This window comes from Lepidochelys kempii, chromosome 3 (genome assembly GCF_965140265.1).
Source record: "Lepidochelys kempii isolate rLepKem1 chromosome 3, rLepKem1.hap2, whole genome shotgun sequence".
NCBI lineage: Eukaryota > Metazoa > Chordata > Testudines > Cheloniidae > Lepidochelys > Lepidochelys kempii.
Window position 1 is genome coordinate 174,092,318 of NC_133258.1, and position 21,962 is coordinate 174,114,279.

Genomic DNA, 21,962 nt, shown 5'->3' on the forward strand with positions numbered 1-21,962 from the left:
TTTCAAGGCCACAAGGGATCATCTGGTGATCATCTAGTGTGATCTCCTGTATAACATAGGCCATACAACTTCTCCAAAATAATTTTTAGAGCAGATCTTTGAAAAAAATATCCAATCTTGATTTTAAAATTGTCAGTGATGGAGGATCCACCACAACCCTTGGTAAATTGTTCCAATGGCTAAATACTCTCACCATTAAAAAAATTATTCCTTATTGTCAATCTCATTTCCATATCATTCACTTTGGTTCGAGAATTCCCTATGTTCTACACAAATTTGGTGTCGGCACTTTTATTGCTCAAAATGATTTACGTTTATGTAAAGAATCATGACACTGAGGTGAAAGTTGTGAAGTGCATTTTTTCCTACACTCCTACAATAGGGGGTTTAAAATTTATGTTGCACTTCCAAAAATCTATTATTTATACTGGGAAAATCTTTTCAAATTTCAGCAAAAAAAAAAAAGTGAGATTCATTATATATTGTGCAAAAGCTACCAACTCATATACATGACATCAAGTCATATATTATAAAAGTGAAGCCTTTCACATTTTACTAAATGTCATAAGGTTTGCAGTTCCCACATTGTGTTTTAGTATTTCTGCCAAAATTGCCAACAAAGAACGTGTCTTTAACTTTTCTGACCCTATTGTGTCAAACACATCTCTCATGCACCCCATACTATGTCTTTTAGCCTACTCAGTGCTGATATCTGAGGTTTAAGAGACTCTCTATAGGAAAACCTCCAAACGTATAATATAGCTTCCCTACCAACATCTGGAGCCATACATCAAAATCGTGGCTATATACAAATGAGCTGCATTTTTTCCTCCTAAATGAATGAAGATTGTTAATGTTTACACTGAAAAAAGGAGCGAATGCACACACACAGAAAAAGCATTTATAAAGATCTTACTAAATATCTTAAAAATGTAATTCAGCTGATAAGCGATATCTTGCCATTTATTTCTTTGGTGTACTTTAAAACGGTTTTTGAAAGAAAAAAAAGACAGAGCTTCCGAGTGCTGACTGCAAGGCAGAAGCTGTCTAGTTTCTACGGTTGTAAATTGATAATGATCATTACAGTATTCACCATGTTGATACGACTTCTTTTCCATTTTGAACCAGTTTTACTAACACACTGCTTTTTGTGCCTTTTTCTTAGATGGGAGTATTAGCCCTGGTCTACACTAGGACTTTAGGTCGAATTTAGCAGCGTTAAATCGATGTAAACCTGCACCCGTCCACACAATGAAGCCCTTTATTTCGACTTAAAGGGCTCTTAAAATCGATTTCCTTACTCCACCCCTGACAAGTGGATTAGCGCTTAAATCGACGTTGCCGGCTCGAATTTGGGGTACTGTGGACACAATTGGATGGTATTGGCCTCCGGGAGCTATCCCAGAGTGCTCCATTATGACCGCTCTGGACAGCACTCTCAACTCAGATGCACTGGCCAGGTAGACAGGAAAAGAACCGCGAACTTTTGAATCTCATTTCCTGTTTGGCCAGCGTGGCAAGCTGCAGGTGACCATGCAGAGCTCATCAGCACAGGTGACCATGATGGAGTCTCAGAATCGCAAAAGAGCTCCAGCATGGACCGAACGGGAGGTACGGGATCTGATCGCTGTTTGGGGAGAGGAATCCGTGCTATCAGAACTCCGTCCCAGTTTTCGAAATGCCAAAACCTTTGTGAAAATCTCCTAGGGCATGAAGGACAGAGGCCATAACAGGGACCCGAAGCAGTGCCACGTGAAACTGAAGGAGCTGAGGCAAGCCTACCAGAAAACCAGAGAGGCGAACAGCCGCTCTGGGTCAGAGCCCCAAACATGCCGCTTCTATGATGAGCTGCATGCCATTTTAGGGGGTTCAGCCACCACTACCCCAGCCGTGTTGTTTGACTCCTTCAATGGAGATGGAGGCAATACGGAAGCAGGTTTTGGGGACGAAGAAGATGATGAGGAGGAGGAGGTTGTAGATAGCTCACAGCAAGCAAGCGGAGAAACCGGTTTTCCCGACAGCCAGGAACTGTTTCTCACCCTAGACCTGGAGCCAGTACCCCCCGAACCCACCCAAGGCTGCCTCCTGGACCCAGCAGGCGGAGAAGGGACCTCTGGTGAGTGTACCTTTTAAAATACTATACATGGTTTAAAAGCAAGCATGTGAAAGGATTACTTTGCCCTGGCATTTGCGGTTCTCCTAGATGTAGTCCTAAAGCCTTTGCAAAAGGTTTCTGGGGAGGGCAGCCTTATTGCGTCCTTCATGGTAGGACACTTTATCACTCCAGGCCAGTAACACGTACTCGGAAATCATTGTAGAACAAAGCATTGCAGTGTATGTTTGCTGGCATTCAAACAACATCCGTTCTTTATCTCTCAGTGTTATCCTCAGGAGAGTGAGATATAATTCATGGTCACCTGGTTGAAATAGAGTGCTTTTCTTCAGGGGACACTCAGAGGAGCCCATTCCTGCTGGGCTGTTTGCCTGTGGCTAAACAGAAATGTTCCCCGCTGTTAGCCACAGGGAGGGGGGAAGGTTGAGGGGGTAGTCACGCGGTGGGAGGAGGCAAAATGCGACCTTGTAACAAAAGCACATGTGCTATGTATGTAATGTTAACAGCAAGGTTTACCCTGAAAGAGTGTAGCCACTGTTTTATAAAATGTGTCTTTTTAAATACCACTGTCCCTTTTTTTTTTCTCCACCAGCTGCATGTGTTTCAATGATCACAGGATCTTCTCCTTCCCAGAGGCTAGTGAAGCTTAGAAAGAAAAAAAAACGCACTCGCGATGAAATGTTCTCCGAGCTCATGCTGTCCTCCCACACTGACAGAGCACAGACGAATGCATGGAGGCAAATAATGTCAGAGTGCAGGAAAGCACAAAATGACCGGGAGGAGAGGTGGCGGGCTGAAGAGAGTAAGTGGCGGGCTGAAGACAGGGCTGAAGCTCAAATGTGGCGGCAGCGTGATGAGAGGAGGCAGGATTCAATGCTGAGGCTGCTGCAGGACCAAACCAGTATGCTCCAGTGTATGGTTGAGCTGCAGCAAAGGCATCTGGAGCACAGACTGCCACTGCTGCCCCTCTGTAACCAACCGCCCTCCTCCCCAAGTTCCATAGCCTCCACACCCAGATGCCCAAGAACGCGGTTGGGGGGCCTCCGGCCAACCAGCCACTCCACCACAGAGGATTGCCCAAAAAAAAAAAGGCTGTCATTCAATAAATTTTAAAGTTGTGAACTTTTAAAGTGCTGTGCTTAAAGTGCTGTGTGGCATTTTCCTTCCCTCCTCCACCACGCCTCCTGGGCTACCTTGGTAGTCATCCCCCTATTTGTGTGATGAATGAATAAAGAATGCATGAATGTGAAGCAACAATGACTTTATTGCCTCTGCAAGCGGTGATTGAAGGGAGGAGGGGCGGGTGGTTAGCTTACAGGGAAGTAGAGTGAACCAAGGGGTGGGGGATTTCATCAAGGAGAAACAAACAGAACTTTCACACCGTAGCCTGGCCAGTCATGAAACTGGTTTTCAAAGCTTCTCTGATGCGTACCGCGCCCTCCTGTGCTCTTCTAACCGCCCTGGTGTCTGGCTGCGCGTAACCAGCAGCCAGGCGATTTGCCTCAACCTCCCACCCCGCCATAAACGTCTCCCCCTTACTCTCACAGATATTGTGGAGCGCACAGCAAGCAGTAATAACAGTGGGAATATTGGTTTCGCTGAGGTCTAAGCGAGTCAGTAAACTGCGCCAGCGCGCCTTTAAACGTCCAAATGCACATTCTACCACCATTCTGCACTTGCTCAGCCTGTACTTGAACAGCTCCTGACTACTGTCCAGGCTGCCTGTGTACGGCTTCATGAGCCATGGCATTAAGGGGTAGGCTGGGTCCCCAAGGATACATATAGGCATTTCAACATCCCCAACAGTTATTTTCTGGTCTGGGAATAAAGTCCCTTCCTGCAGCTTTTGAAACAGACCAGAGTTCCTGAAGATGCGAGCATCATGCACCTTTCCCGGCCATCCCACGTTGATGTTGGTGAAACGTCCCTTGTGATCCACCAGAGCTTGCAGCAGTATCGAAAAGTACCCCTTGCGGTTTATGTACTCGGCGGCTTGGTGCTCCGGTGCCAAGATAGGGATATGGGTTCCGTCTATAGCCCCACCACAGTTAGGGAATCCCATTGCAGCAAAGCCATCCACTATGACCTGCACATTTCCCAGGGTCACTACCCTTGATATCAGCAGATCTTTGATTGCGTGGGCTACTTGCATCACAGCAGCCCCCACAGTAGATTTGCCCACTCCAAATTGATTCCCAACTGACCGGTAGCTGTCTGGCGTTGCAAGCTTCCACAGGGCTATCGCCACTCGCTTCTCAACTGTGAGGGCTGCTCTCATCTTGGTATTCATGCGCCTCAGGGCAGGGGAAAGCAGGTCACAAAGTTCCATGAAAGTGCCCTTACGCATGCGAAAGTTTCGCAGCCACTGGGAATCGTCCCAGACCTGCAACACTATGCGGTCCCACCAGTCTGTGCTTGTTTCCCGAGCCCAGAATCGGCGTTCCACAGCATGAACCTGCCCCATTAGCACCATGATGCATGCATTGGCAGGGCCCATGCTTTCAGAGAAATCTGTGTCCATGTCCTGATCACTCACGTGACCGCGCTGACGTCGCCTCCTTGCCCGGTATCGCTTTGCCAGGTTCTGGTGCTGCATATACTGCTGGATAATGCGTGTGGTGTTTAATGTGCTCCTAATTGCCAAAGTGAGCTGAGCGGCCTCCATGCTTGCCTTGGTATGGCGTCCGCACAGAAAAAAGGCGCGGAACGATTGTCTGCCGTTGCTGACGGAGGGAGGGGCGACTGATGACACGGCTTACAGGGTTGGCTTCAGGGAGCTAAAATCAACAAAGGGGGTGTCTGTACATCAAGGAGTATTTCAGGCAGGACTTCACGGAGGGTTCCAATAAGAAATGGTGCACCTAAGTTATCGTTCTTATTGGAACAAGGAGGTTAGCCTGGCCTCTGATTGATACATGGCTAGATTTGCCTCGCTGCACCTTCTCTGTGAGTGACTGCAGTGTGACCTAGAGGAATGAGTCCCCTAGACAGGGGAGGAGGCAAATGAGTACAAAACAAATCTGGTCTATTTCTTGTTTTGACCCACTCCATCTATCTTTTACATCTTTGGCTGGCAGCAGACGGTGCAGAAGGACTGCATGCCATCCACATCTCATGGCTGCTTGGCAGAAGATGGTACAGTACGACTGCTAGCCATCCTCATCTCTTGCCTGCCTGGCAGAAGATGGTACAATACGACTACTAGCAATCCTCATCTCTTGCCTGCCTGGCAGAAGATGGTATAGTACGACTGCTAGCAGTCCGTATCGCCTGCCCGCTCACCATAAGATGGTTCAATAGGACTGACTGCAGGACTAAAGAGAATGACCTGGTCAAGTCACTCCAAATTTAGTCCCTGCGCCCGTGTCTGCCCAGGCACTCCCAGCCGACGTGGCCAGGAGCACCTCGGACACGACGAGGACGACTACCAGTCGTATTGCACCGTCTGCTGCCAGAAGGCAATGGGTTGCTGCTACTGTGCAGCAAAGCCGTACCGCGTCTGCCAGCACCCAGGAGACATAGGGTGACGGTTACCTGAGCGGGCTCCATGCTTGCCGTGGTATGGCGTCTGCACAGGTAACTCAGGAAAAAAGGCGCGAAATGATTGTCTGCCCTTGCTTTCACGGAGGGAGGGAGGGAACGGGGGCCTGACGATATGTACCCAGAACCACCCGCGACAATGTTTTAGCCCCATCAGGCATTGGGATCTCAACCCAGAATTCCAATGGGCAGCGGAGACTGCGGGAACTGTGGGATAGCTACCTACAGTGCAACGCTCCGGAAGGCGACTCTAGCCTCGGTACTGTGAAAGCGCTCCGCCGAGTTAATGCACTTAATGCACTTAGAGCATTTTCTGTGGGGACACACACACTCGAATATATAAAACCGATTTCTAAAAAACCGACTTCTATAAATTCGACCTTATTCCGTAGTGTAGACATACCCTAAAAATGCCTAAGGTAGGTTAAAAGAAACAAACTAACGAAAGAATAGCAAATTAACTCACCAGGATCTTAGCACACACTATCACCTCAACAGAATCAAATACTGACAAAGTATTTGGTACCCCCTTACCAGTTAAAACCAGTGGTAGGGTTCCCCAGCCCCTTTAATTTGCTGAATGAGTTTTTCTTTTGCTGATCTTAAAATGCCAGAGAAAGACATTAATTACTGGACAGTGAAGAGCTTAGATTTCCTTCAGGTGAAATGTTCCACTATGACAGTTGCCCCCAGGGTCTTCTCTCTTTAATAAAATTATATATTAACACAAAAACAACTTTAATGTGTTAGTTTTAATATCATCAAAGCTGTTGAGGTAAATGCATGTCCATAGCTCACAGACACCTATGCTGTGGAGAGAGGGTAGGAGAGGAGGATATTAATTAATGTTTGTACAGTGTTTTGAAAAATGCTAAATGCTTAGTATTAATATTATTGCTACCATGTGGAAAAGCTATGAGGCTAGACATGCAGAAAAGATTTTAACAATGTGATGGTAATCCTGAGATAAAGCATTTTCATCAAAACACAGAGGACGAGATTTTTAAAAGGACTCATCACTGACCTAGCTCTGTGCCCATGGAAGTTTATGGTAAACCAGCTCCCATTAGAGGCCTTATCTTCACAAAAGGTTTAGCTTGTTGTGAATCACACATTTTCTTGTTAACACAGTGCTCTGTGGTGTCACCAGCACCCCTGAGTCGTGGGCCTCCATGCTCTGACGTATAGGGCAGATCAGGAGTTAGCTTGTCTTGCTTTATTGACGCTAACATGAGGTGTCTGCAGTGGAAATGCATGGCCACAACCACTCACAACAATCTATAGATCATAGTTTGCCAAACCCTTCCCAGAAGCCCCTAGGACATGCAATCCTGTGTCTGATCTTGCCATCTACTTGCGCTCTGTCCCCTGACTGGATGAGACCTACCTTCGTATGGTTCTTTGCAATATCCTCAGTCCCACGTTGCAGTTCCTTCAGCTTCAGTCATTCCAGTCTTTAATTCAGCAGTGAGAAGAAAACCCAGCAAGAAGCACACACAACAGGGTGCAGCCACTTGGCCAGAGGCCAATGTCAAGGCCTTTGTCGAGTTTCAGCTGAAGTGAACAACAGCCATCACTTCAGGACTCAGAAGAGGAACGTCTGCAGTAGGATGCTTAGAAATTGCTGGGCAATCATGAGATCAGCCAGACTGGACACCAGTTTGGGGAGAATGTTTAATGAGAATCTGGATCACATGCTGACCAACAGCCTGGACCTATCTGTGGAGCTTCAACAGGCATGGGTTCACAATGTAGAGGTCTGCAAGGACATGTAGCCCATTTCTGGCTGTGAACAGGTAGCTCAGAGAGAACTTCAATCCTGAATCACAGGATCAACTTGGTGCTCTGGGTCTGGTGAGCACAGCAGGATGGAAGAGCCCCCTCATGGAAGAACTGGAAGGGGACACAGCCAGGTAAGATGCATAGACATTATTATTATTATAAGGGACATAATGAGATAAGTGATTAGATTTTCAACATGGCTCTCACTTCAGTTATGGGCAGATGCAGCGCCATTACATTCCCAGCTCTCCCCCTTCCTCCCGGCCAACCACACTATCCAATATGGGAGATCAAGCAGGGAAAAAGAAATGCAAAAGAGCATCTTACAGTGACTGGCAACAGATGTAATAGAAAAGCATTGCATGAATGCAAAAGGCTTAAATGTTAAAAGCATCACAGCAGCAGCCCTGGCAAAATATAGCTTGTGGGAACACAATCCTTAAAGGCACCATACAAACACCCAACTCAGGGCTGGACAGTGTGTTAAGGCACCATTTGGCATCAGCATCTCTCTAGTGTAGCTGCCAGTTGATTGTAGAGCTTATTTTGCTCCATTCTTGACAAGTAATAAGTAGCATGGTTCACACAATAGAAATCCCATGAGATCTATGCAATTTCTGGGTTAGGCAAGTCTCCTTCTGCCTCTGCTGTAACTCACAATCCCTTTCTAGTCTTTTTTTTTAAATCTGGGACAACACACAGAAAGAGTTGCCTTGCATAACCAGAAGATCTCCCCTCTGTAGCCTGGAATAACTGCTCTCTCCAGTCTGGGACCTCCAACAGGACATCATTATCTAAGGACATAATGGCCTGGAATAAGTTTGAAGATATCAATTCTGCTCTGCTTCACTGAGACTGGCTGCCTCCCCTGACCTCTCAAAAATGTTCCTTAGTAAAGTTAAATTTCCTGGGGAATGAGAAGGTTCTAGTAACTCACTGTTCTTTCCCTGAGAATGTGCTTGAACCAGGCCTGGAACCCGGCTGAATCCAGCTATCACAGCAAGGCAGTGAAAAGAATGGCTTTCAGATCAAAGTGACCATTTATTTTTCTGGCTGCATAGAAAGGGTATGAAGCCATTCTAGGGCTCAAGGACATTCACAAACTTCTTTTGTCTTTGTCAGGAAACTCCAAACCAGCCTCAGACTCACCGGGAGGGGCAGAAGGTGGATGTGAAAGAGACTGCTCTCTATGAGCCAAAGGCTACAGAATCTAAAGGGCGAGTCATGGAGGACCAGGGATGATCTGCTGCTGGTGATGCATAAGGACTGCTACAGGCTCTACAGAATGGCACCTGGGAATTGGCAGAAGGACCTCGAGATGGCTGCAAAATGAAGGAAGGAAAACTGGGATTTGGAGGAGATGGAAGATGAAAGGGAGACGCTGGCAGGATATCTTCACTATGATCATCAGATGAGGGAGCAAGACATGGCATTTCAGAGGGACATCTCAGGATCATGATCCTGTTGGCTCAAAACTCTCTTACCCAAATCACCCTGCCACCAATTCCTGGTGCCATCATTTTGTGTCCATACTACCATGGTCCTCCTACTGAAGGACAGCTCTGGCTGGGGCCAAAGGCAATCAATGAACCAGGGAACCACACACTAGCTACATTCCATTCCTATTGCTATGCAGGGGACAGAGAACAGATCCAGTTAATGGAACATACATCATGAGGGTAACATTGCACATCAACATTTCCAGTGTATTTTGCTCTTGATGTTTGGAATGTTTATCACGGCTATATCCCTGTATGCACCTTCTTGCTGTTTTGCACACCCTTTCAACTGGACTACCAAAATAGGTTTACCATCAATAAAGCTTTATTTGGTAACAAACTGAAGTCTGGAGCTGTAATTGATAATTGCAACAAAGGATGCCCACCCTATTTATTTAATGGAAAAACTCAGACATGATGAACTTACATTTCATTTCATTTCCCTGGCCCAAAATGCAGCATCGTAATTAATCATCCCTTATGGACTTCCCATGCAGCTTGAGACCATGACTGTACAAGGCATCCCTAATGATTTTTGCTGTAATGGACCTTGCCCCACCATCAAGAGATGTACTAGGAGGTTGTCTACAAGCAGACTCCCAAGATTCGGTGCCTTTAATCCATTCTTCCCCAAAATATCCTCACTTATCTTCATATATTTTGTGAAGTATACAATGTACTTCTATTATCTGTAATGGCTTTAAACACACTACAGTCCAAACAAGTCCATAAGGAATGCCATCTTGTCTTCATTTGTCCAAAAGTACATTTCACCTGCTCAGAGTGTAGCTGTACTGCCTCCTGCTAAGTTGGTGAAAATCAGGATAAGCTTTCACCTAGGGCAATAGAGAGTAGGGAGGTTTAGCTAAAATCCCACTGGCATGGGCACTCCATTGATGACTATTGCTAGGAGGAAATAAAGTACCAGCTCACGTGCACTTAAATAGGCCAGGTCTCTGAACACCATGGTATCATGCACTCTGGCAGTGCATCCAATGGAGGTGTTCATGAATCTGCCACACTGGTCCACAAGGGCCTGCATGATGACAGAACAGTGTCCTTTCCTGTTAACCTACTCACTTGCTTCAGATGGCAGGCATAGGATGAATGTATGCATGCTATCAGTAGCACCTGCAGAGTTTGGGAACCCCAGCCGTTCAAACCCTGCAATTTATTTAAGGCAGAGGTCCTCAAACGGTGGTCCATGGACCACTGGTGGTCCGCAAGCTCCATTCAGGTGGTCCGCGATAGTTCCCTCTAGGATGCGCACCTGGGAGGTCGCACGTGAAAGACTGAAGGGGCCACCCACTTAATTAGTGGAGCCGCGCAGGCACTGTTCCACTAATTAGGTGCCTGGACCCTGGAGAAGATGCACATGTAAGGTGAGGTGGTGGCCTTGGGAGAAATAGGGGATAGTTGGGAGGGGGCAGTGGGGTGAGAAGAAGGGGTGGTGGGAATTTGGGATGTGCAGGGCTGTGGCGGCCAGAGAAAGAGGCGACTTTCCCCAGCTCCAGGGCTGCAGCTGCCAGGGAGAGACTCCCCTCCTTCCCAGCCTCAGCTCAGGGGCTGCCACAGCGGGGGAGAGAGGGCACATCCATCGCATTAGAAAGGTAAGACTACCAATATTAAAATATGAGTCATGTGCTTTTATTTGTAGAAAAATAATCTATGATTCTATGATTTGTAGAACAAAAAAAATTAATTATTAAGTTTTTTTATATAGCACTTTTATCCAAAGTGCTTTACAGTAGTTTGATAATGGTACAAACAACATTTGGAAAGATCATTAAGCGGTCCGCCGAGACCCTCAGCAATTTTCAAGTGGTCCATGAAAAAAAAAGTTTGAGAACCACTGATTTAAGGGATATTTCCCAATGTCACCACCCTGGGCTTCAATAGAGTAATAATAAGAATAGAATTGCTCCTGGACTATTATTGCCTCTCTTTCATCTGACTGTTCTGGTGCTCAAAGGGCCACAGAGAGCTCCAGGAATATTGCTCTCTTCATACAAAAGTTCTGGGCCCACTGCTGGTCATCACATATTTCCATCACAGTTAGTTCCATCTCTCTGCGCTTGTGGTCCTGGTCCAGATACAGTGGTCTGCACAAAGGGTATCTGCCATAAAAGACTGCAGCAAGTGGGTCCATGCTCCACATCTGCATGCTGCTGATCTTTTCTCCTTCTGCTTGTAACAGCAAGCCACAGCTGTGGCCTTATTTAGGCAAAAAGCTGCTTCTGAAACACCACCACTGTCTCTTGGTGGCAGTTTTGGCAGAGGCATGCCTAAGAAATGTTGCCTCCAGAAACACCAGCAGCTGTCAGTGCCTGGTGTTAAGATGAGCAATATCCATACCTTACAGCACAAGAAGGTAACAGCAAACCAGCTTGGGTCTGCCAGGAAATTAATTTCCCAGGCCTAGAGCATTTCTGCCTATAACTCCCAGATGGGACAAATAAGTTGTCCCACAATGCCCTGCAAAAGCGCAGAGAGTTGTTATGCTATGAAACATGAGATAAGTACCCAGCAATCTTGATGTATCTCCTGATTAGATAGGGTGCCAGTGTAGATGTGGGGCATAACAACAGGTGCACAGAACTCAACTTGTGTGACTTTGTTCTATCGAGTTAGGCTAAAGGCAGATGACTAACTCGTGATTGCCCAACTCGAAGTTTGTCTTTGTCTTCACTGCAGTCTAAGTCAACGGTAAATCTGCTCCTCTTGAAGTCAGTGGTAAGACTTCCATTGACTTTAGTGGTAACAGAGTTAGGCCTATGTTACTGAATATTTTAAAAAGTCCCTCCTTGAGCTGTATGTATAGCCTCCTTCACTATTTTCCTGTGCTCCATTTTGTTAAACCATAAAGAAATCGCTAGTGTGTTTAAGTGGTATTGTCCTAGGCTGAATGGAATCAGAAATTATTCAATAGTGTAAAATAGATTTTAAACTGCTAACAGCAACTGGACAGTTTCTTTTAGCTCAGCTAGTGGGAATTAGTGGTTTTGGAGCAGCAGAAAGTGAGTTATATCCCCACTACAACTGTGAAGTTCCAAATAGCTGTGAGGTGCAGCGTAATCACAAACACAATGTCCTAAGGGGCCACAGCTGGGTTACAATATAGCTGAAGGGTATCATAACATTTAAAAAAGAAATACATACAACATATCCTGATCCTGAATAGGGCCACTTAGTGCTAATGTAACACATCAAATAATGAATATTAATAACTACTTGACTCGAATAATTAACACTGTTACAAAAACAAATGAAATAGAAGAGAAAAAAGTTGATTAGACTTTTTTAAACATAAAGCTTGATTTTAAGGTAATAGTAGTGGCAGATATAATTGGTGTAAATATGGCATCAGAAGACAATAGCCAGTCATTACTGCTGGCTTTTATTCCATTGCATAGTACAATCCTTTGGTTAAAATATTGTAGAATTGGGCCTAGTTTTCTCACTTTATAAATGTACATTTCATGATTATGACATATGAGCCATGAAATATTGCCATTTGATACAGTCATAGTAGAAAAACTGTACAATGTTTTCACTAGCTGGCCATAGATTATTTTCTTTATATATACACACACATTTATATATAAAGATACACTACACATTATAGATTATGGAGGCAAATTCTAGTAATAACAGCAGAGGAACAGAAGATGGAAAACTGGGTTCTATTCCCAACTGTGCCACAGGCGTACTGAGTCACCTGGGACAAGTCACTTAACTTCTCTGAAGCTCAATTTCCAACGTGTACCATTAGGATAACAATCCTTACATTACATATGGATAATTTTGATAGGGCTTCTTTCTTCCATTTTATTCAGAAGTTGGTAAACCCAGTACTTCTCATTTTCCACTCTGTGGTTTGCTTTGTACACCAGAACTAGATATCTGCCTCTCTACTAATATCATCACACTGTCTGAATACATTATAAAAGCTTATGATGCTTGGCAGTGCATTGATTTGATTTTTGTTATTGTTGGGTCAGAATCTAGCATATTTTACTTAAAAGTTAGCACAAGATGGGCTTTATCTGATCAAGAAACTATGAAATAAAAGGAAAGGGTGAATTTCCTTTAAAAAACAGATACCCCTGGATATATTTTCAGTGCCAGAGATTTTCATCTATTTGAATGACAGCCACATGATCCCACTGCAATAACTGGATGCCAATAAGCGAAGCTAGGGCAACAATGTAAAAGCAGAACAGTTGGCAGCTCTATATATTCAAATTGGTGATTAAAAGATTATGATTACACACACAGCACTATCCTGAAGTCCTTACTTAGGCAAAAATTCGACTGAAGTCAGTGGGTGTTTTCCTGCAGGATCAGTCCCACAGTAGATATCGGAGTCAAAGTATTTGCAGAAGGATTCCAAGAAGGTGGCCAAAGGGTATCATTATACTTTCAATGGAGGTGCACTAACCAAAATCTAAATTCTTCCTACTCTATGATGTATATAACGGGCTTTTGTTGTTGGAAATCACTGACTTCAGAGCCTTTGGAGATCACTTAAGTATGTGCTTAACTTTAAGCATGTGCTTAAATCTATAGAGTTCATTGGGACTTACACACATGTTCATGTGCTTTTTTGAATCAGGGCCTAAGTCCTCATGTTGGCTGTCTACTTGGCATATGATTATATTTGACATTTCTTCACAATAAATGAAAGAATACAGTAATTTCCCCCAAAATTTGGATCTAATCAAAGCTTTATTAGAAGTGACAACTGCATTTGGAGTTTTGAGAATACATACCCCAACATATTCACGTTCTTCCTCTAAGAAAGTCATCATTTTGGCAGTAAGGATATTAAATTTAATGCTAACCTTTACTGCTGCACCATACTTATCAATGCATTTGGGCATGGTTAGTTTATTTGAAATTAAAATGTAAATATGCAACCTCTTCTTTTTCTCTTTGAGTGTTGATTCTTCTCAGCTTCAGCAGCAATGCTATACATACTAAGATTCTATCTGGACTAGAAATGAACAGAAATATTATACACAGCTAAATAAGAAAACAGATCATTGTGTGAGTCCCCTAAGGCCTACTTTGTCTATGCAACAGTTTGTTTTACTTTTCATAGAATTTATTTTGGCTGTAGCTAGATTGATGGTGATTATATTTGAAATCCCTCCCACGTATCTGTCACATAAACACTTCATTAATTTCAGTTTTTAAAACATATTTGGATAATGAATGTGTTTTCTTATTAATTAGTAGATGTAAGTACCGAGCACCACTATATCACCAGCAAACAATCAAATGCTTCCCATGTTACCAACTTCTATGTGCACAGATTTGCTGCTATTCTAAACACATTTTGCAGTAGTTAGAAAGCTACAGTTGCAAAAAAAAAAAAAAAAAAAGAGAGAGAGAGAGAGAACAAGTAATATCAGATGTCTTATTAGCCTGGAAAGATCAATCTATGCAACCTGAGAGAAGGAAAAAGTTCCAGATTCTCCTTTTGCCAAAAAAACAGAATTAGTATGATTTTTGAAGTCTGATACAAAGTAAATCCTGAGCCTCGTCAGCATTTCTGCAGATAATATGGCTAGATTTGACATCTTCCAACAAAAAAAAACCCCAACCCCAAATAAATAAAGAAAGAAAAGAAAAAAAGAAATCTTGAACTGCTACAGAAAGTGGAGCAGGAAGTGCCCACTGCAGGGTCTGTGGCCCGCACAGCTTCTATTTCACAGAGACACACAGACAGCCTATTCCCTGGTGACAACTCTCTCTACTTTCCAATCCTGCACAGGATTTCCTTCTGTCTGAAAGTGTAAGAATTGCTCCAGTAAACACTATGCATATGCCTTCCAGCTGTTGCACTCATTCTGCCACTAAAGACCAATGACAAGAAAAGTATTATTTCCTACTTAAACCTTTTAATCTCTGGACCATGCAATTTTCATCTGCATGTTTCAGGCATAAATGACTTTCATTATTTTCAGTAACATTATTTTCATTAAGAAATTAGCCTTTGCTGTTACAGCATGTTAATTTTTAATCTCTAGATTCTACAATAGGCATTTATAGGCGGCCTACAGTATATGAGCTGTTTCAGTGAAACACTTATATTGACTATATATACCTCAAAAAGGTTATTTTATAAATATATGTGGCACCATTTAAAGCGCTGTCCATCTTTACCATTTGCTACAGAGCCTATTTATTTTGGCATGGTCCTGCCTTTACAGGAAAAACTCTTTTTCTTTATTATTAAGACTTACACAGCTTACCATTCCATTCCAGAACAACTGTATGGAGCACTACAGAAAAACTCTCTCTACCTGCAGTAAAGAAAATAAGACTCAAGAACAAATTTTAGGCATATCCTATTACTACAATAATAATGGCTTTTTTTCAAGACTGAACTATCCTGTCCCTTGTGAAACTTTAGGGGATTTCATTTAATTCTCTCCTCAGAGTAGGCTTTTCTGAACTGCATAAAACACAAAAGACCAATTTATCAATTATTATTCAGAGAAGAGCAAATTATCAGTTTAGGAGGGGGATTTTTTTCCTTTGAAAGACCAAAAGCAATACCACTGTCACATTATTCTTTTGGGGGGGGGGGAAGGTTATTTTGTATTACCTTTGTTAACATTTTTCACTAATGTCTAATTTTTATAAATCATACTTTTACATTTAATTTCTAATCCACCCTTTTTAATAGAAAAATATGTGGTTACATGTAAATCATGGTAGGGAAAGATAGTTTGGCCTTTGTATTACATTATGTAGATTGTAATTGTGAAATCCTTGCTCAATTTAGTGTGCAAGTTGCTCACATGACCCATTGTTGTCAATGGCTTCAATAGAATTCACTGGGAATGCTCATGAGAGTACTGTGTTCCAGTGTGAGTAAGGGGCTCACAATCTGGGCCATAATTACCAAAAATAGAGACAGTCAAATCCTAATTATCTAAACGGAAAGTGGGACATGACATTTCTTCAGTCAAATGGGTGTTCAAGCAAGAGATGAAGCTTTTCATCAACATGATACAATTTGGGAACCCCAAATAAATTCAGAGATGGGGGGGATTCTGAAAAGATGACTAGTGTACTGAAGTATAAGGTAAATATAATTTTGACTCCTAGCAAGTATTTTTCTGTCTCAGATATTTACATTTTGAACATGATGTTAATGTATGAATACACATAAAGGAGCCAAAAATTTAATATTTTCAATCCTATAAATAGGAAAAATATGTTACCAAAATTTATGTTGGCAACAATTTTATCTACTTAAGTGGCATATTAGGACAAAACTGCTTAGAACATTAAAAGAAAACTCACCCAATTATGTTTTTGAGAATTATAACCCTGCATAAACCATTTCATATAAAAACAACCACATTTCATGCCTTTCTTTTAATACCAACTAAAATATTTTACTAGGCCAGTGAAGTGGTTTAGCAGCCTGGGATCTATATCTTGTTGCTCAAGGACCATGGTTCAGTTCTCTGCTCTGTTGGCTGAGACAGAAATAAAAACCACAATGAGTGGTGAGTTTACTGATTTCCGTAAGTTATATAAAGGCATCATTCTTTAGAAAAGCTATCCCATTAGGCAGCAAAAGACAAGATAAAGGATATTTGAGTGGACTAGAATTGTTGATCACTGATTAATGATCTACATTGTAGAAAGAGTCATCGATGGAAGTGCATGCAGTGATATTATTGTTTGCCATTAGCGGTTGTATCCATCAATAATAGGTTGCTAACCCAAGGAATGTGCAAGAACAAATATTTAATAGAAAACAACATAAGCAAAACCACTCAAGATACTTTGCTTCCTTTTAAAACCAGCCTTTGGAGGTGTTTTTAATTATGGAATCTTGAATGGCCGTCAGTGACATTACAGCCATGTTGATATTAATGCTCAGTACACATACCAGTCTGTCTGTTTCTCTTAATAGTGTTTTTAAATTCCATTTCAATAAGTCTCTCCAGACAATGCATTTCAAAAGGATTATTGCACTTACTGGGTGATTAAAGCCACTCACCCTTCAGCCTGGTGCCTATAATGCCACCTTAAGCACGGAATAACAACCGAGAAACGACTGGCTGTCATGTCTTATTGTTTAATTATATTGTCATGAGGATCCTTTTCAGGGATTCCAAAACAAATAGTCTTAGGCAGAAATTTTCTTTTCTTCAAAGTTTTTTTATTTTTAAAAAGTTAAACCAAACACTAACAGTCTTAAATTAACAAATCTGTAGAACCACAAATCTAAGACGTCTCAGATGCCAGGCTGATTATAAATGTCTCCCCAAAGTATGGAAATCTTGTGCTGGCATGAATCCAGTATGGTAAAGCACAACTCAATGCCTATTATAGTCGGAGCTCTGTTGTTTATCAGTGCTTGCTTATTGATTCATTTCAGCCTAAGCAGAAGGTCCAAACATAAACATCACAGATTTTTCCAACAAGTTAATCTGACATAATTTAAAAGAAACAGAACAATTAGATTCCCTCCTTCCCGACCAAATTTGGCAATAAGAAAATCAGCAAAAATTTCTTTTCCATTCTGTTTTTACGGTAACCGATGGCACTGGAGCTATTTCTATACTTGTTACATCTTCACTCACAAACGTGACTGTGGGGAAATACCCTACATGAACTGGATTGTATTTATGTGTCTTAAGTATATATAGGGGTCCATTATTGCCACTACTCTCCGCCCCGGTGCATTGCACACCAAGGGGCACCATGGTCAAGAGGACATCACATGTGAATGCCTTCTTCACATGTTCCTGAGACCAGTACTGCTTCCTTCTCTCTCTATGTATATACATTCACATGCATATATCTATCCATATGTACACACACCCCAGCTCACCTTAAATAAATCTTACGAACACAGCTCAGCCTTTTAAAAAAAATTAATAACTATGCCACTGCCAAGCAAATAAAGATAAAGAAGAAAATTAACCCACAATGTATTATTCATGAGATTGCAGGAGTCTGGATGACTGCTGGTGATAAAAGTCTAGCTGTTAGTAGAGTTGCAGTTTCACAGCTTCATGACAATCTAGCCCGTTCCCTTGCTGCTCCAAGGACCTGCGAGACTCGCACACATCACTCTTTGTCTGGCGTTATTCAGACATACTAGTAGCCAGGCTGTAGAGACATGTGTAGAAGCTTTCCTTGCCTTTCTACCAGCTGATGTGTTTGCCGGAGCGGTTATTCCATGGTGGGATCAGTGGGAGGCAGTTAAGACAGAAAATACAATTAAGGGTAAGTAAACTTTCAGCGTACCACTAAAGGGCACAAACTACAGCCACTACTGATGTGCATAATCCTTACTTGTATGTTAGTCCCACTGAAGTCAATAGAACTCCTTGTTTGAGTGCTGTAGGATGAGGCCCCAAGTACCAAATGCTGAATGCTGCTGACCTGCAACATTTACTGTCCTTACACTTTGGAGTAAATAAATCCAGCTGTGATATAAAGTCATATATAATCAGTCTTTACTATTAGGAGGTACAAAACAAATACTTAAGCAACAAATGTCACACAATAGAGTTTTAGATGTACAATTTTAAACACTTCATCATAGTACAGCATTTTTAAATGTATATGGGAATTCTATATCATCTGAAATTTCCAGATTTAAAGAGTGAGCCTAGTTTTCCTAATTTCCATATATTGAAGTCATCAAGTATACTGCTATACAATGAAATTAATTGATTCCAGCAGTGAGAAAACCAGCTGTTAGTTAGCATTCAATAAAGATTTCCTTTCCTCACGTGGTTCAAAGCCTTGAATTGGTTCACCAAGGAACAAGTAGGAAGCGAAATGCATCTGTTCCTGGTTCAATTTAAAATGTGAATTAATAAGTGGTAATACTGATTTAAATGAAGATATTTAACATTAAACCTAGTGAGCCAGGACCTCAGCTTGTGTAAACTGGCATCGCTACTTTGAAGCCAATAGAGCTGAACTGATTTACACCAACTGAGAATCTGGGCAAGTAGCTTGTTTTGAAAAAAATGCATAAATAATTTTGTTTCAGCAGAGTATTGTTGCAGCTAGAGTAGCTAGAAAATATCCGTTTCAAATCGAGCATAATAAGCACAGGACAGTGAGTGGATTTCTTTTTTTTAAAAAAAAAAATGGGCATTGGCTCAAGAGGAAGTATATTTTTAGTTATTCTCACTGAGACAAATGACTTTTAAATTACATCCTAAAAGGCCAACAGACCATTAGTCATTTTAAATAAGGACAAGTAATTTATTACTATGTACATGCCACACAAATAAAAAGGGACTCACTTCTAGGTGTATTAAATCAGAGCAGAAATTCTTAAATTTCAATGGGTGTGCAGGGAATACCAGATTCAAAACATGCATAAAGATTTTCTAAGGTTATTTAAAATCTGTATGTCGGCTAAAATTGTGATAAAAGTGGTGTGCTATATACACAAACGTATTTATACATACCGCGTACATGCTAGCAAATCATTCTCCGGTAAAAAATGTTAACCTTCAGCTGAAGATTTTCAAAAACCAAATTAAGGTTATGCCAAGATGTTCTGAAGTATGACTAGTGATTTTTGGGTGCTCAGCTGGGGGGGGGGGGGCGTTCCTTAAAAAGGCCTCATTATCAGAGGTTGTGTCCTCAGCACTTTCTCAAAACCAAGGCCCAATAAGGTGTTTCAAGTTGGGCCCTCTTTGCTGAGGCACCCGAAGATAATAATGACTTCTGAAAATCATTTTCTAAAATCCTGAATGCTCAGCAGCTCCCATTAAAATTAGTGATTCTTCATGGGAAATTTTGTGCACACCAACAAATGTGTCTGCAAATTTTGTGGCATTGTCAGTGAACTTATTTGAAACTGTGGTCGTTAATTGTCATTATTTTTGGTGGTGGCTGGCTCAAAACCAGAATGTTACACAGAAGTTCAGTTTTTCTCCGCTGCTCTAAAATTGGGCTGCCCTTCTCAATGAGTCTGGTACATAGAGTTTGCAAGATGAAATGACATCTGAAAAGTGATGCCCTGTGTTTCTACTATACCAGAAATGGACTTGGACTGCATCAGGCCTAGATATCACTTTACTGAGGTGAGCTGATAGGTGTTCTCCAAAGCCTTAGCTCACAATTCTGGGATGCTTAAGGAGCTGAGACTTGCTGCTTTAATAGTTTCATGGACTCAATGACATGTTATGAATAGGAGAAATATTAGGAATGAATTTAAGCATTCCATCTTTGGCGCTCCAAATCCCTTGTTTACTTTATTACCTGAGAACTGTCAGACTGCCCAATGAGTTGACAAGTCTAGAAGTTGAGTGAAGCTGTCACACTACAATTTGCAGCAGGCAGTCTCGTCTGATTGGTTTCAGTACACAGGAACTTTCAAGAGAAATAATAACCTTTCAGTCTTTCCTAGCTTTCTTATATTTGTAATGTGTGATCTTTAGAGTTAGAAGTAATTCCATTTAATATGACAGAAGTAAATAAAGTAGTTACGTGACTGCATGGTAAGAAGTAGGAAAGTCATTTGTCTGTTTTTAAACAAGATAACAACTGGCAATGAGTGACCCTCAGCATGTTGTATCAAGAGTTAGTGTTAATGTTTGGAAATAATGCATCAATAAATGAGCTTATGTTGTGGCAACAGGATAGTACTAGAGATGGGCGCAAGTTGTAAAGTTCAGATCCAAATATAAACTATTCCCCATGTCTAGGGTTATTTGGGATTTTGATTCCATTCACTAGAGAAAGAAAGAGACAGAAAGAGAGAGAAACCAGTTCCAAACTTTGGATGATTATTATTTATTTTATTTTTAAACACTAACAATGTGCTCAGGGTTGTACAAAGGACAAAAATAAAGTCAGCCGCAGTTTACAATCTGGATTGGAAACTTTTCCACAACTCACATATAAGGGGGGCTTGTTTTGGACTCTTCTCTGAAGGCACCATGGATTTTTCATTATTAAATAGTGTTCTCTAAACCGCAATTTAAAAAGGAGCCTGAAGTTTAAATATAGTTTCCAAAAGTTCATACTTGTCTCCATAGTAAATCTATCATTAAGTTTCTCTGCTTCACAGCCTGAAGGGGAGCTGCATCTCTTATCACCTTTCACCATTTGTACATGCTCTGAGAGGCTATGGGAGGGGACTGGAAGCTGATATGGCTGTGCTAACAAACTCTGGATTTAAGGAAGACAAAAAGAAAACTCTTTTAGAAAGGCATTCAGCTTGAAGCACTGCACTTAGTGAGGGCTGATGAGACTAGTAACTTGCATATGGTAATATACATGATTATGCTGTAGTGACTGAAGTAGCAAAGACTTTCTTGTTTAAAAAAAATAAACAGTGGAAGTAGCCAGGAATTTCTATTGCTTTCGAAAGATGGCACTGAGTTCTAGTCTATTTATGATGGTTATATTGTTGTTAGTTAATATAATTTAGATTAAAATTCATGCATGATATTAAGGTTTCTATAGAAACGTCATGAATAAGAAAACAAAGGTGGTTTCTGAGCCTTTAAAGATATCTGATGATCACAGCAGGGGACTGGGAGATAGGGATTTTGGGGTACTATTCCTATTTCTGGAATTCATTTTCTGTGAGGCCTTTGGCACTACACTAAGACTCTTTGTATCTCAGTTGACCCTTCTGGCAAAATAGGTTGGCGAGTACTCACCTTGCAAGGTTTTTTAAGGTGCTACATATGCAAATTATCTATTGGACTAAAACAATATCTACTTGTGTCAAAAGAACAACTCTCCTGGATGAATTAGCATAACACACACTTCAATGCCAAACACTACAACTTCACGCTTTAAACATATGTACTGCAACTACTTGTGATCCTCTAAGAACTGATGCACAGTCTGAGTGTTATCATTAATGAGACAGATAGAACTGACACCAACCACCTGAAACAGATGTAAATCACGTTGCTCAGATATTACAGTGAGGAAGGCAGGATAAGAACTTTTACAAAATAGAATAGAATTTTAGCACATTAAAAAGCGGGATTCTCAAAAAGCAG